Below are 16,533 nucleotides of genomic sequence, written 5' to 3'. Positions count from 1 at the left end.
CAGACACACACTCTCTCAGACACTCTCTCTTAGACACCCACACACACACACACACTCAGACACACACACTCACACACACACACACACACTCAGACACACACACTCACACACACACACACACACTCAGACACACACACTCACACACACACACACACACACACACTCAGACACACACACACACACACACACACACACACTCAGACACACACTCAGACACACACACACACACACACACACACACTCAGACACACACACACTCAGACACACACACACTCAGACACACACACACTCAGACACACACACACTCAGACAAACACACACACTCAGACACACACACACTCAGACACACACACACTCAGACAAACACACACTCAGACAAACACACACACACTCAGACACACACGCTCAGATACTCACATACACACAAGGGAAATCGGAATGGGGGAATCAGAACGGGGTGGGATCGGAGCAGGGGGGGAATCGGAACGGGGGGATCGCAACGGAATCAGAATGGGGGGGATAGGAGCTGGGGGGTAATCGGAACGGGGGAATCGGAATGGGGGGGATTGGAGCGGGGGGGAAATCGGAACAGGGGGGGGATCGGAGCAGGGGGGGAATCGGAACGGGGGAATTGGAATGGGGGGAATCGGAACGTGGGGGATCGAAGCAGGGGGAAAATCGGAATGGGGGGGATCGGAGCGGCGGGGGACATCAGAGCAGGAGGGCAAGGGGGAAGCAAGGCAGGCATGTAGCAGTACTCACCTGACTTGCTCCATGCAGGATAGGGCGGGCCTCACGTTGCAAGCTCAGATACAGCTTGATGCGGGCCCAAAACAAATTCTGGCAGCGTGCCAACACGCGCCAGCTAATCAGGAGAGGGGGGAGGTTTTTTTTTTTCTTTTTAGAGACGCGCGAACTGTCTGGCACATCGCGAGCGCGCTAAATCCTGTCACCCCATGGTGACCAGGCGATGGGATTTATCAAGGGGCACAGCCACACAGAGGGCCCGGCGGCTGGGCCCCCTGACTCACGGGGCCCAGGACGCCAGTGCCCTCTGTCCCCTGCTGTTGGTGGCCCTGGGTAGAGAGGGGGCAGGAGGCTAACCCCTTAATTACTATAGCAGTTACTAGCTCCTAAGGTGATTAAGGGGTTAGTGGCCAGTAGTTAGTTTTTTTATTGTAATGTTACTTCCTATAGAGGACACTGAGGATGCGGAAGAAGACAAGGACAGCCTTCATCATGGCAGGGGTAAATAGAACTTTAGTTTACATTATGCTGGCTGGTTAATGTTTTATTATTAATGGGTAAATGTGCTATTTTCCATATCTGTATGATAGGGATTTTGCCCATTATTGTACTGTACAGTATGTGTTGGGAGGGAGGAGGGGGGGGTTGGGGACAGTGGTGGTGGGTATTAGGGTTGTTGTATTTCAATATTTATTGGGGGTAGAGGGGTTGGGTGAAAGGGGTTTTTGGCTCAGGATGGGTAGTTAGGCCTACTGGGTGGGTAGCAGAATGGAGTTAACCACTTCATTAACATAGCGGTTACCACCACTATGGTAATGAAGGTGTTAACACCTCCCGCAACCTTCCTGGTAGGCCTAACCACCCACCCTGGGCCAAGTACCTATTTTCACCCACCCCATCTGCCCCCTATAAGCCAGGTACTGTGTCTAAAGCCCTTCATTGCCTTAGCGGCTAGCCACTAAGGTAATTAAGCTATTTTAATGTTAATTTTAATAACAGCATATTGTAGCAGGGGGTCTCCTGAGCAGAACCACATTCATTTCAGCCTTGGGACCCCATGCTTCCCGAGTTACAGGCCCCAGTATTGGGTGCGGGTATCTCCCTGCATTGTTTAAGTCTCCCGTGTCACGTGACCGGGACATTTAAATGCACAGGAGATACTGGCACCCCACAACGGGGCCTGTATCTCAGAAAGCAAGGAGTCATGAGACTGAAATTAATGCGGTTCAACTCAAGAGACCCCCTGCTATAATACTCAGTTATTAAAGTTAACATTAAAATGGCATGATCGTCTATAAGAGCTGTGCACAGAGATGCAGCTCTGCATTTCCAGACTGCAGTTTAAGCAAACACAAGTCGTGCGATAAATCTTTAAAAAAAAAAAAAAACAATTGTGATTTTTCTTAGTGAATACCGTTTTGACACACATTTTTTATAGCGCGATAAGAAAATGCAAGCCTGCTCGGCAATGCACTGACCTTATCAGTGTTTAGTGAATAGGTCCTATAGTGTTATTTCCCTCTCCTCTCTTCTTCAATTTGAGTTAAACTTCTATTTCAGTGTCACGAATGGAATAACGCCAAGACATTCATGAGGTCACGTCCTTGCACCGGAGATTTAATGCTGGGGGGGATTTGATATGGAAGCTTTGATCTCCCGCAGCATGGCTGCGGTAGACACTGTCTTCGGCAGCACAGACTTTTGCTTTTTTGATTGTGGTCCTGCAGAAAGTTCGTTTTGCTACATCTCTATGTCAAACCATTTATAGTTTGCTTTCTAACACATCTTGTTTAATTTCAATAATTCTACATATGTCTTTAATATATAATACACCTTCCCAGTGTGACAAAACTGTATATATGTAAATTTTTCATATCCTTTTTGAAATATTTTCAATTTTTTTTTTTTTTCATTTTATATGTTTATTTTCTTTTATTTACTCTGTCCTCTGGAATGACATTATGTTCAATGTTCATGGCAATTTTGTCTTAGTTCTTGATAATTACTAAGACTGTACCTAAAAAGGCATGGTCACGGGAAGATTTATCCTATGTAATGATACCCAACTATGGTGATTATACTATACTGTATATTGGAATTATCCACAATGCATTACTACATTTCAGAGTTTGATTTCTGCCTTTTTAAACTTAAATCATGCATTCACACGCATAGTCACTGTTTCAGTTCTATATTACTGGGGTATAGAAACACAATTGGTACTGTACAGAAAATTGAATTACATCATTGAAGGTATAAACTAATATGCCAAAGAAATAACTTTTTTCAATTATTTGAAGAGAAAATTGATAACATAAAGTAGAGAGCTAAAGGTCACTAAAAATCAAAGGTCAGTGATTGTTTTTTTTTTGTTTTTCGTTAGTACCATGAGTTTTTAGAAAGGTGAAGTTACAATATGGATACAGAGTGAGGTGAGGTAAGTTCTGCTACAAATGGATGAAACATGTCAGAAATGGAAAGAAGTAGATGTTTGAAAAGAGGATCAATACTACATGAGGCATTAGATGATTTATTGACTAGACTAAACTATTTTTCCAAAGTCAAAAGAACAAATCTGAAATTGGTTGACAGTATTTTAGAGGAAGTGTAGTAAAAAGAAAAAGTAGTATCTCTGCATCTTGAAATCCCAGTGCTGAGTAGCTACTTTCAGTAGACCCACTACACCATTTAAAATCTAAACACTTTTGTCTACAAACAACAAACTATACAAATTAAAGTATCAAATGGATCACGCTTACCAAGTCTTATCTTCCAGAGAAAAATACATTTCCTGCAGGTTAAATATATGTTCTTATCGCTTCATATGCCTAAGAACAATAGAACCACATCATATTTATACCATCCTACTACTGCATCTCCTTTCTATCAGCCCCATTATTATTTTATTGAACAGCCCTTTTCCTCTTACATTACTGAGATGTGCCAGAATGTAGTACATTGGTCTCTGATTTAGTCACTGCTGCTTTAAACCTTTAAAGTAAAGACAAAGTCCCATATTTACAATGTGGTATACTATAAAAATTATTTCTGGAGCTGGAGGAGAAATAGCTATTCATTGTTATCCCAAGTAAATGGGCTCTAAGATATCTTCTAACGCTGGAAGGTGTCTTATGTTATAGCATCACTTAATAAATATGGTCCCATAGCTCCACAGTTTACATTCCCTGGTTAAGTGGGAGGGCCATTATGAATGAGATGATAAAACATTAGTATGGATCCCAATTACTATCCTCATTTAAAACCCCGGTACAGTACATTCTCTTGAATTTAACACATGATGCTTGTTCAAAATCAACATTAGTCCCTGTTGACTGGGCAACAACCATAAATGCAATTGTCAATGCCTAAAAAAACAGCACTGTTCCTCACTCCAATGTAGTCAGCAACATTGCTTCAGCATATGCCAAGGCTAAAGTGCTTGGTGCCTTGTTTAATAAAAGCTCATCCTTCAATAGTGATACTTTGAAAAATGCAGCATTTTAAAACGCTGTTCTCTAAGCTAAATTCATGCTATAATATTACAGAAAAGTGGTTTATTAAAATTTGATTTTCTATCCCCCTTTGAATTGCACATATGTACCATGTTTTGAACACACTAATTGTGGATTCGTGTTCTATCCTTGTGGCTACAATATAACATAAAGTACATTTAGATGTTCTGATTAGCCTGTGTAGTGTTTGTGTTGTAGTGTTTGTAAGGTTACTTGTAATATTGATGCCTTTGCCTGGATTTTTCTAAGTTTAAAATACTAATAATTGAGATGTGACAGCAAAATGGTCGCTGGTGGCCAGTAAAGATCCAGAGGCAGGGAGACCGGGGTTGCACCAGGGTCGGCCGAATAGCAATGAGGGCCCTCAGCGGAGATGAGAAGGGAGAGGGACCTGACCCACCCTCAGCGGTCAGACTTGTGGGAAAAGAATGCAAGGAGGTAGCGGGGAGACAACAGGTGCACCTCACCCCGACAGCTGCAGACACGAAACCACTAGGAAGACCTGCACCCGCCTTTAGGAACATGGAAAGCATGCAGCCCTGGCTGCACCAGGGAGAGATAAGAGACCATGGCAGAGTAAGGAGTACCTCAAGATAGGAGAGTTGAAAAGGTCCTGTCACCCCATTGAACTCTTGCATTTTAGAAAAAAACACTGCACTGAAGAAAAGGTGACGGTGCGCAAGAAGGGAAAGAGCCTAACACAGGTAGAGGACGTTTTCCTCATAACACCCAGAAAGAGAAGGCCAAATAAATTTAAGCAGATCTTGAAGAGTGACCTGAGAGAGGTAATCAGTCATCCTGAGCTAGATTAGCTAACAGCTTTAATGTAATAAAAAAATGTACAGAGTAAGAGGTTCATGTGTGGTACCATACTAGAAGATGGAGCTAGTTTGAAAACTCAAGATAAGCGACAGCAGTTAAGATTCAATTCCTGCTGCGCAACTCAGGAAGGGAGCTAAACACACATACACACACACAAATAATAAAAATAATAATAATAATATATATATTACGCGCAACAACTGACTCCTGAGAAATATCAGAATGGCACCCAAGAAATCACAAAAAAAGTGGAGGTATCACCGTTCTTCAGTAAATAAAAGCATGACATCACTTCCTCCAGAAAAGTAAGTGACACCATGACCCGAGAACAAGAGGAGGCTGACACAGACTCAGACCCGGAATGGAGCTCGAGCATCAGAAGTGACCTAAAGGCCTGGGTCAAACAGATTAAACAAACTTTTCATGAAGAATGACAAAATTAAATGAGCGGCCTTAGATCTGAAATCTCTGCAGTGGAGGAGAGAACCACAGGACTGGAAGAGGCCATGGATACTACAACAGAGAGACAGATAATGGTGAACTTTGACATTGCCCAACTCAGAGAACAAATTACCTAGCTGCAAGAGGCCCAGGAAGAAGCTGAGAATAGATCTTGAAGGAATAACATCAGAGTAAGAAATGTTCCAGAGACAATTACACCAGATGAAATTAGACAAAACCTGAATAGACCATTCAAAAATATAGTACCATAGGCCACCACCAACAAACTCGAAATGGATAGTGCCCACAGAGCTCTATGGCCAAGGGGCTATGAATGGAGAGTCCTTAGAGACATTATAACAAGGCTCCATTATTGTTCAGTTAAGGAAGATATTCTCAACAAATCCAGGAACCTAGACAAGATTCACTACGAGGATTCGGACCTACAGATCTTCACGGATTTAGCTCCATCAACGTTGGCAAAAAGGAGAGAAGTCAGGGAAATTATGAGTCTACTGAGAAGCAATGGGATTCAATACCGCTGGGGATTTCCCTTCTGCCTGCAGGCCTCTCACAAAGGTAAACAGACTTTGTAGCAGCCCTTGGCCTAGAAGCCCCACCATATCCTTTCTATGGAAGGAGACTCAGCAACTCCCTTAGCTGAGCTAAGGCAACCCAGCAGTTCAGATTCATCTATGGAAACAAGCTAGTGGGATTCAGAGAGGGATCCTATGTGCTTGACGAAACTACAGCTGGTGGCAGATTCAAAGTTGCTATTGTGTGAATAGCAGTTTGTATTCCTGGAGAAGAAGCGGATAGGGTAAACTTACTTAAGCAGGTCCCTGCATCTAGTCGAGGCTAGTGTCTTCCCCCAGGTCACCAGTGTGGTGAGTGTATGTTATTTTGTGTATTTTGTTTATTTGCTGGTCCTGCTAGAATAAACCCTGTTTATTCACTTAGTTTATCCTGTGCATGGTGAGCGAGATCCCAGAAGGTTTCTTTGGTGTTCAAAGGACTGTCTCCCGTGACAGGCTTTTTACTGGTGGTAGTGGGATATCACTAGGGGTCCGTGCTGAAACTTCTTGCAGGAAGATTTTAGCTCAGAGCCGGTCAAAGACCGCAGGACAAGTAATTCCAGATACACAGTGCACAGTTTGCATTCACTGACTATTTGCGTTTCGATACTTCAGAATTCGTTTACCCTTGTGTTAGACTAACAGAATTCGTAATGGTGGGCTATCCTGATATTTTCGGAATTGGAACAGACCGGAAGTGGTTGCCCACAGCAAGCACTACGGGCTGCCGACAAATAAACATACCAGTGTAACCCTTGCGAAGGACCTGGAACGGCACAAAGCCAATGTTTCAGGGATCGCATAGGCAGTCATGGCTGTGGATCCCAGCAAGGGAAGTGATGTCCTCAATGGCGAACTAGAGGAGGATCCAATCCCTCCCATGGTTGCCCATGCAGCCATTCATACCAACGCAGCTGATTTTGAGGCTATGTTTGCTATCCTCTGACCAGACGCCACAGTGGCAAAGCGCCTACAGCTTATCCAGTTCACCAGAACCCCCTGGTGCCTGCCCTGAGTTCCTCCGGGTCAAGCCATGGTGGTTCCCAAGCCTGCCTGGCCAAAATGTCATACCACAGCTTCCCAAAGTTTGTGGACAACACCAATGACATTGTTGGGTTCCTGATATCCTTCAAAAATCAATGTGTGAGGCACAGTTTACATCACCTGGCTCCCTGGCTGTGTGCTATTTGCTCTTTTTTTTGCTGATATTGGACTTCCCTTCATGGCTGGCACGCCACTACTGATCCCCGGAGACTGTGGGAGTGAGTAAGAGACTTTCTTTATGACTTCAATAGCTGAGTATTTTGATGTGGATTATAGTTCAAGTGACTCACAGGTCATTTTCAATCACACCCACTCCTATTGGTTTATATGAGGCTATTCTAAGCAACAGATAAGTCTATATTTGGATGAAGTTACACTGGGGTTGAGCACCCTATTTTCCCCTCTGTTACAGTTTACCATAGCTGGAATGGGTAATGTACCTGGACACCCAGCTGAGCGGGAAGCCACAGGTGACTTTCCAAGAGATTGGGCGAGAGGATGAAGAGGACTACCAATATGTCAGACAAAGGGTGAGTGGCCAGAGTTTAGTGAGCGGTTCAAGGAAGTTGTGTGGTCAGATCCCAGTCTGGAGGGTGAGGATTCTGGAGGGCGAGGGTTCAGGTGGCCGAGCCTGCTTCTTAGACTGAGTCTGATCAATTCCTGTGGTACTATGGGTAATTTTACCATGACCAAGCCCCAGGGGATCCGGCCAGACCTTGAACTGACAAAAGACAGTTAGAAGTACTCATGAAGTATAGGCAGCAGTTGCTGCAAGTCGCCCATGCGATCCCACTGGTGGGACATCAGGGGGTCACTCGCACCAGAGCACAGCTATGGCAGACCTTCTACTAGCTGGGGTCATCTCAGGAGGCATCGGCATTTTACCATACAGTACCTGTAATACGTGCCAGCGAGTAGTCAAGACGGGTGACCATGTGAAGGTCCCCCTGGACCACTCCTGGTGATCACTGAGCCTTTCCAGAGGGTAGAGCTAGACATAGTAGGTCTGCTCATGATCCCAAGATGATTGGGGAAGCGCTACATCCTCAGAGTGGTGGACGTTGCCACCCGGTACCCTGAGGCAGTAGATCTGTCCAAGATTAATGCGCATAAGGTGGCGGAGTGTAAGGATCCATGATCGGGGGAGTGTAAGGATCCGTGATTGGCAAAGTACTCAGCATGGTGTCCGCCTACCCCAGCCAACGATCGGGTGCTCCGTTTCCTCCTCCTCCCGTGACACGTCCCGCAGTGCCGCTGGTGCTGTCCGTCAGCCTCGGGTCCCATGTGAACATGAGGAAATACTGTCTCCACTACTGGCCCCTCCTTAAGGCTACATCCTCTCAGTGATGTCTCCGGCGCATAGTGCACACATGCTATGCGCAGCTGGCGCTCGCATGCACCGTATCTGGTCCTGGCTTCTGTTCAAAACTCCACAGCTGCTTATGTGTCCTACTCTGTCTATCATTGCGTGGGATATAGGTGAGTCCTTCCTTACAGCCTCTCTATTGGCCCAGGGCATTAATTATGCTCAGACAGCCCCTTGGCAAGATGGCTGAGCATAAGACTTCATTCAGTGCAAAGTGCTTACTGCAATTCCTGCCTCCGTGTCTTGTATCTGTGTCTACTGTTCCTACCTCTGTCTTGTCTGACGGCTTTTTCTGGACTCCGTACTTCTATACTGCTGACCTTGGCTTACCAACTACGATTCGCACCTCTCCAACCCTGACCACGGCAAAGTACCTACGACGATCCGCACCTCTCCAATCCCGACCTTGGCATGTACTTTTGACGATCTGCAACTCTTCAACCCCGACCTCGGCAAGTCCCTTCTACCACTCTGACCTCTATAACTCCGACCCGGCTACCAATCTACACTCTGGATGGGCTCTCATGGCTTGAGTTTGGTGTTTTTGTCAATCCCCACCTCGGCCCTGCAGTCTCATCCTGTTTGTGGTGAGCACTACGTTACATGGAGGATTTACTTGGTATTTTTAATAGGGTAGGTATTCCTAGTGAGATCTTGACCGCTGAGGGGGACCATTTCATGTCTTGACTGCTACAGTGTCTCTGGGCTTCATGCAGAGTGAAAGGCCTCTGCACAGCCCCCTACCATCCCCAAACCAACGGACTGTATGAGTGGTTCAATGGGACCCTGAAGCAAATGCTGCCGGCATATGTGGAAGCAGAGAAGGGAGACTGGGAAGCTTGTTTGCAGCACCTACTGTTTGCTAACAGTGAGGTGCCGCAGGAGCCTACCGGCTTCTCCCAGTTCGAACTTCTGTATGGGCGCTGTGTCTGGGGACCACTTGACCTGTTCCATGAGGGATGGGAGGGGGAGGATACCAATACCGATGCCTCAGTGCTAGAGTATGTGATAGAGCTCAGGGACCGACTGGAGAGACTCATGGGGTTAGCACAGGCTAACCTCCAGGCAGGTCAGACCAAGCAAAAGCATTGGTATGATAGAAATGCCGATGGTCGACAATTCATCCCTGGGCATTAAGTGCTTGTTGTGGAGCCCACTCGGCAGAACAAACTCCTTGCTGCCTGGGCCGGGCTATACACAAGTGCAATTACGTGGTAAACCTGGATCCATAGACAGGTAAGCACAGGACTTACCACATAAATATGCTGAATGCCTATTACATGTGTGAGCCAGCGGTGATGGCTATTTGTAGCCCACCACTGGGAGATCCGAAGAAGCCAAGCTCTACCTGAATCGCAAGCTGTCACCTACTGTATGCCACTATTGAGCAGGATTGCTTGGCTATTTTCTGGGCATTGAAAAAGCTCCAGCCCTATGTGTATGGGTGAGATTTTACTGTCATCAAGGACCACAACCCTTTTAGTTTGTTACAGAGGGTATTGTGGAAGAACGGAAAACTGGTGTGCTGGAGTCTTGCCTTTCAAGAATTTGATTTTACTATCCAGCACAAGATGGGCAGTGAACACGGCAATGCGGATGGTCTCCCAACAGGACAACCCTAGTGACTTACAGTACGTAATTCAAGAATGTCCGGGCTTGGGGAGCCACCTGATGAGGTGGTTGCCCCAGAGCCCTCATCTTGAAGAGGGAGGTGTGACAGTAGAGGTAGCTGATATCACAAAATAAAGGTGAAGACAACAAGTTACCTCTAAAACCGTGCAAACTGGTTGTGTCTATAATGTTTGATTAAAACAAATGTGTTTAATGTCTGGGGTGGGAATGTAAAATCACTTATATTTAAAGATATTGACAGTAAAGCATGTTATTCCCTGAGGCAGCAATCCCTCCAGTTTAGTGAAGCCAGCAACTTAATGTAAACTGTTTTGTGATCTTTGTGTAATCACTGTGATACCATTTGGGTGTCAGCCCTGTAAATGTCAATTGTGTGATACAGTATGTCTGAAAGTATCCTTTCTATGGAAGGAGACTCAGCAATTCCCTTAGCTGAGCTATAACATAGAAATTATATGATCAGGACAAATGTGGGGACGGCTGAGGTGCCAAGTCTTATAGGGAGTGGTGAAAGGCAGCCAATAAGAACTGGGAATAAGGCTCTCCTCAATGTAGGGCCAATTGTATTCCACAGACTCTGAAGCGGAAGGTAGAAGACTGGCTAATAGAATCAGTTGCCGGGTCTGAGCCCCACAAGCGCTGTTTCTGTGAGCCAGTTTGAATTCCCCGCTCTCCAAGCAGTCTCGTCCTCATGGGGCGGTCTTGAGTACCTAAGCCCCCCTTCCTTTGATAGGCGGAGCTGGACAAGCCTCCGTCGAGCCCCCTACTTGTTCGTGCTGTGATTGGATGCCGTGCCAGCTCCATGTTAAAGATAGCTCAGGGGAGCTATGTAAGGAGCTGGGCAGCCCAGCAGTTCAGATTCATCTACAGAAACAGGCTAGTGAGTTTCAGAGAGGGATCCTACATGTCTGACGGAACTACAGTTGGCGGCAGATTCAAAGTTGCTATTGCGTGAATAGCACTTTGGATTCCTGGAGAAGAAGTGGACAGGGTAAACCTACTCAAGCTGGTCCCTGCACCTAATTGATGCTAGTGTCTTCTCCCAGGTCCCCAGTGTGGTGAGTGTATGTTATATTGTATATTTTGTGTATTTGATGGCTTTTTCAATTTTTTTGTCATGTGCATGGTGAGCGTGATCCCGGAAGATTTCTTTGGTGTTAAAAGTACTGGTCTCCCATGATAGTATCAGGTACCATGGTGCACCGCAAACACATTATTAGACCCTGCACAACACAAATACCCCACAAGCAGAGTCAAATTCCCAAAATGTGGAAGAGCCCCATCCAACCTCCAGTTAAGACCCTTTTTTTCCCCTGTTTTTTCCCTCCAACCCCATGTGTGCACCCATCTTTCCATGTCAGGAACACCACAGGCAACACACAAGTCAACCTAAGCTCCCTAGCACCAAGTATAACTGGAAAGATTCATAAAGTGCATATGTTAACTTTTCGCGATACAACTAAATAAAAATTAAAAAAAATAATAAATGGCTGACAACCTAAAAATAGTGACCCAGAATGTAAAGGGTCTGAACTCAACTATAAAAAGGAGATTATTGTTCAGATATTTTAAGACTAGACAAGGCGACATCTACATAATACAAGAAACACACTTAAACAGAGATGATCTTACCCGACTAAAAGACAAAACTTCCCCCATATATATCATTCACCACCGAAAAACAAAAAAGCTGGAGTAGCAATAATTTTCAGAACAAACGTGCCTTTTGCAGTGGAAAAAATAAAAAGAGATAAGACAGGAAGAATATTAATTATCACTGGCAAACTGAACATAGTGGAGTTATCCTTAGTTAGTCTATACACCGCTAATGAAGACCAGGAAACTTTCTTAAATGAGGCGTTCCACACCATAACGTGTAGACCTAAACACTCTTTTAGATGGTATAAGAGACAGGGTGAGAGTCCTTTAAAAAGAGCATTACTCACAACGAATAAACTCAGGAATTTAATAGAGAATGCCATGGTCGACACATGTAGAACAGGAGGACCCAGACCTAGGAGTAAAAATAGAAAAGTATCTTGATTCATGCAAGTGATGATGAATGGAGCAAAGGAGCACAGCAATCAGCCAGCAAACAGAAGAAATCCTTAATGGAAAAATATCACGGGCAACTACAAAATAAAACTGAAGGGTATTTCACAGAAGGTTAGAAAGTCCCACGAGACGAAACACGTTGGTGCGTTTGCCTTTTTCACCTTCCTGTGAACTTATTTAATAAATACCCTTCAGTTTTATTTTGGAGTTGCCCGTGATATTTTTCCATTCAGGATTTCTTCTGTTTGCTTGATGATTGCTGTGCTCCTTTGCTCCATTCATTATCACTTGCTTCTACTCATCAGTATTGCACGCAGTGGAACACTATCTACTACTGGACTACAGGATACTCCCAAGGGCAGGTAATGGGCAATAGCCCTTATATTACTACCTTTGACCCAATTAGTGGGGATGCTCATATACTAAAAAGGGGTTATGCATTACTGATCATATGTGCGGCAGTCAGGCAGAATTTGCCCCTCTATATATAAGTTTATGAACCTCTATACCCTATGGATGAATTACAGTGTTCCTATTTTTGATTTTTCAAAGACTGTGATGGTATATTAACTGTGTTCACACTGATATTGAGCACCATTCTCTACACAACTCTACATCTTGATTCATGCAGACTTCCCAAATTAGATAATACAGCCGCTAACATACTAGGCGATCCAATAACGGCAGAGGAAGTTTCAGAGACAATTAAAACTCTTAAAAACTCTAAAGCGCCAGGCCCGGACAGGTTTTAAAATCTGTATTATAAAAAGTTTGAGTTTACACTAAAACCATACCTAGCCAGATGTTTAATAAAATCCTGAAAGGGAAGTAATACCAAGCGATATACTCAAGACTTTGATAATTGTTATCCCATAGGAAGGGAAAGAACCTTCACTATTCCCAAGCTATCGACCCATATCAATTATAAACACAGATTTCAAACTTTTTGCCAAAGTCTTGGCAACACTTCTAAAAAAGGTTTTGAACTCCCTTTTTCCGCCCAGACAAGGTGGGATTTACCCCGGAATAGCAAGCTTCAGACAATATCTGTAGGATCATAAATATTATGCATAATAGCAATTCGAACCAAAGACCAACTCTGATCTTGGGGCTAGATGCAGATAAAACCTATGACAGAGTCACATGGCCATTTATGTGTCAGGTTATGAATACCCATCAGCCACTGTTCGCACTTCAAGCTATATATTGACACCATTCAAAATCACAAATGGTACATGCCAGAGGTGTCCACTGTCCCCCTTGCTGTTTGCACTTTGTATAGAAGCCATGGCATCCAAAATTAGATTAAACCCTAAAATAAGGTTGTCTCTATAGGAGATAGGGAATATAAGGTATAACTGTTCGCCGACGATGTCTTGCTATTGCTGACTAGTCCGATAAACATCCTTAAAGGGGGTCATGCAGTAAGCGGCGGAAAGGCACTACTCGTCCGTTTCAAAATGCCTACACCTATTCAGTAAAGGGCGAAAACGTGGCGAGAAGCAAAAAAAGGCCAATGTTTTTGGCGGGTTTTTTTTTCCGTCATCGGCGAGGCGAAAATGCACTTTGCACCGCTATTCGCCACTCTAGAATGGCGTTTTTCAGGCGAATTCGGCACGCCACAAAAAGTAGGCAAGTTGATGGTGAGAAGCTGCTGATGAGCGGCGGATCGGCACTTAGGAAAAAATCAGGCCTTTTTCCTGCCTGGGATTGATGCCAGGGGTCTCCGGAGCTGATACCATTAATACCAGCACCGGAGCCCCCGGCATGCATCCGAGGCAGGAAAAATGCATTTAAAGGCCACTTCATTACCTTAGCGGGTAACCACTAAGGCAATGAAGGGGGTCAAACCGCTGTGCCAGGTTTATTGTGAGTAGCGGGAGTGGGTGAAGGGGGTATTTGGCCTTTGTAGTTTGTTTAAGGCTTGCGGGGGGGTTGCGGGTGCACTTAACCCCTTCACGACCGTTGCGGTTAATACCGCTACGGTCATGAAGGGGTTAAGCCCTCCCACTACCCACCCGCAAGCCCTAAAAAAACCACCGTTGGGGCCAAATACCCCCTTAACCCACCCCCGCTACCCACAATAAAAAGAAAACACACAACAGCCCCACACTAAAGAAATAAATAAATATATATATATATATATATATATATATATATGTGTGTGTGTGTGTGTGTGTATATATATATATATTACCCCAATAACCCCTATACCCCCCTAACATACACATATATGCACATACAGTATAGTAATGGGCACAATTACTATTATACACAAATGGATAATAGTGAATGTACCCATTTTAAATACATTAAGAACAATAAATACATTAAATACATATAGCACTCACCTTTGTCCGGCTGCCACGATGAAGGCCATCCTCATCTTCATCCTGCCCATGCCCCATCTTCTGCTGTAAAACAGAAACAAGAATAAAAACATCCAATGTAATGTCCCCTAACCCCTTAATTACCATAGCGGTTATTAACCGCTACAGTCATTAAGGGGTTAACCCACCCTCACCCACCATTCAGGAGGCCTACATACACTCCCCCACTAATCCCCCACCCCGTGAGGCCTAACCACCCTCACCCACTACCCACAAGGGAGGCCTACCCACATACCCTTGGGGCCAATACCCCCTCACCCCCAGTACCCACAATTAAAACAATACACTGCACCACAATAAACATTATTCTTTTTATTAAATACATTACCCACCCCCTGTGCCCCCCCATAAATACATGATTTATCATTTTACATACAGGGTTCATACCCCAGCCCCACACGAGTCACCGGCAGGCCCGGCGGTCACCTGTTTACTATTGGTTTATGCAGACACTGCCTTATGTGACCTGTAGTTACAGTACCTACCCGAGCACACCCTACTATATTTGCCTTTAACAGAGGTCCACACGGGGATCTCTGTTCTGTTTAGTATCTTGTGTGATACCTGATACACCAAGTACACACTATCACCCCTGATCCTGAGCCTATACGGCCATCAGTATCAAGATCAGTTGACCTCTAGTACGTCGTTTTAACACCCATTATTTTATATATATGTGTTGTATTTAATAAAGTTTGTGTTTTAGTTAATACACTCATCACCAGAGGGTGAACTCGAGTGCAATATTGGGTTCTTCTCTACCTTTTTTATAAATACATTAGCCATACATGAAAAGAACATAAACATTAGCAAACCAATCAATTATTATCCCTGTATGTCTATCCATATAGATAGATATACATAAAATACCGGGGCATTAATACAGCATAAAAAACAATGCATTTGCATACAAAATTCACATACAATACAACCATTCAGTGTCTGTGAATGTATGTATATACATAGATACATTCAGGGGCATTAAATGGGACTGAAAAAATAATAGACATGAATGAAAAATCAAAAAAACCTGTAAAAATAATAAACTTTTCTTTTATTTACTCACCATTAAATGCCCACTCACAGAAATCCAGGCGACCCGGAAGCACAGGAACCAATCCACAGGTAAACCATAAAATAATAAACCATTACAATCCATAACGGTACGGATGGAAATCTAGGGGAGCGTCGTCGTATTTCCCAAAAAAAGGAAAAAAAGTGGATAGTGTTATACTATTAAACAGTATTTCAATTACAAAAAAGCTTCAAAAATGCTACTCATAAGCGCAGCAGGATAATGAGCATAAGTGCCAGGTGAGAGTTATGGTGTAACCCAGCCTGGAAGAGTGGTATATGGATCAGCAATCTCATAGAGAACAGAAAACAACCATAGTGCAAATAAAAATGACATCATCTATAAATCTCCGTCATAGGATCAAATTTGCACCCAGCGCCGCAATTGACCAAATATGGTCATCCTCCCATACTGACATGAAAAGGTTTGCGTAGCTGGGTGCTAATTTAGTACCCATGGCGGTTCCCCATCATTGTAAATAAAAATTGTTTTCAAACCAAAAATAATTATGTTTAAATATAAAATATATGCTATCTAAAATAAAATTGGCTTGTTCATTTGTCATAACAGGATCTTTGGAAAGTATTCTATCTATTGCCTCAAATCCCTGTTGATGCCCTATAGATGTATAAAGGGATGTGACATCACCTGTGACACGATAAAAATCATCTTTCCTTTTTTGGTTTTTAAGAGTTCTTAAAATGTCTGTTGTGTCTTTAATGTAAGATTTTTGATTCTTAACATAGTCTTGAAGAAAAAAATCGACATAGGCTGATAAGTTTGAAGTGAGGGAATCAATCCCTGCTATGATGGGTCTTCCCGGGGGGGCAGGGGGGGTTGTGGGGCACTTATGCAATTTCGGTAAATAATAGAA

Source organism: Ascaphus truei, chromosome 1 (genome assembly GCF_040206685.1).
Source record: "Ascaphus truei isolate aAscTru1 chromosome 1, aAscTru1.hap1, whole genome shotgun sequence".
Classification (NCBI taxonomy): domain Eukaryota; kingdom Metazoa; phylum Chordata; class Amphibia; order Anura; family Ascaphidae; genus Ascaphus; species Ascaphus truei.
Note: the sequence above shows the minus strand (reverse complement) of the source record.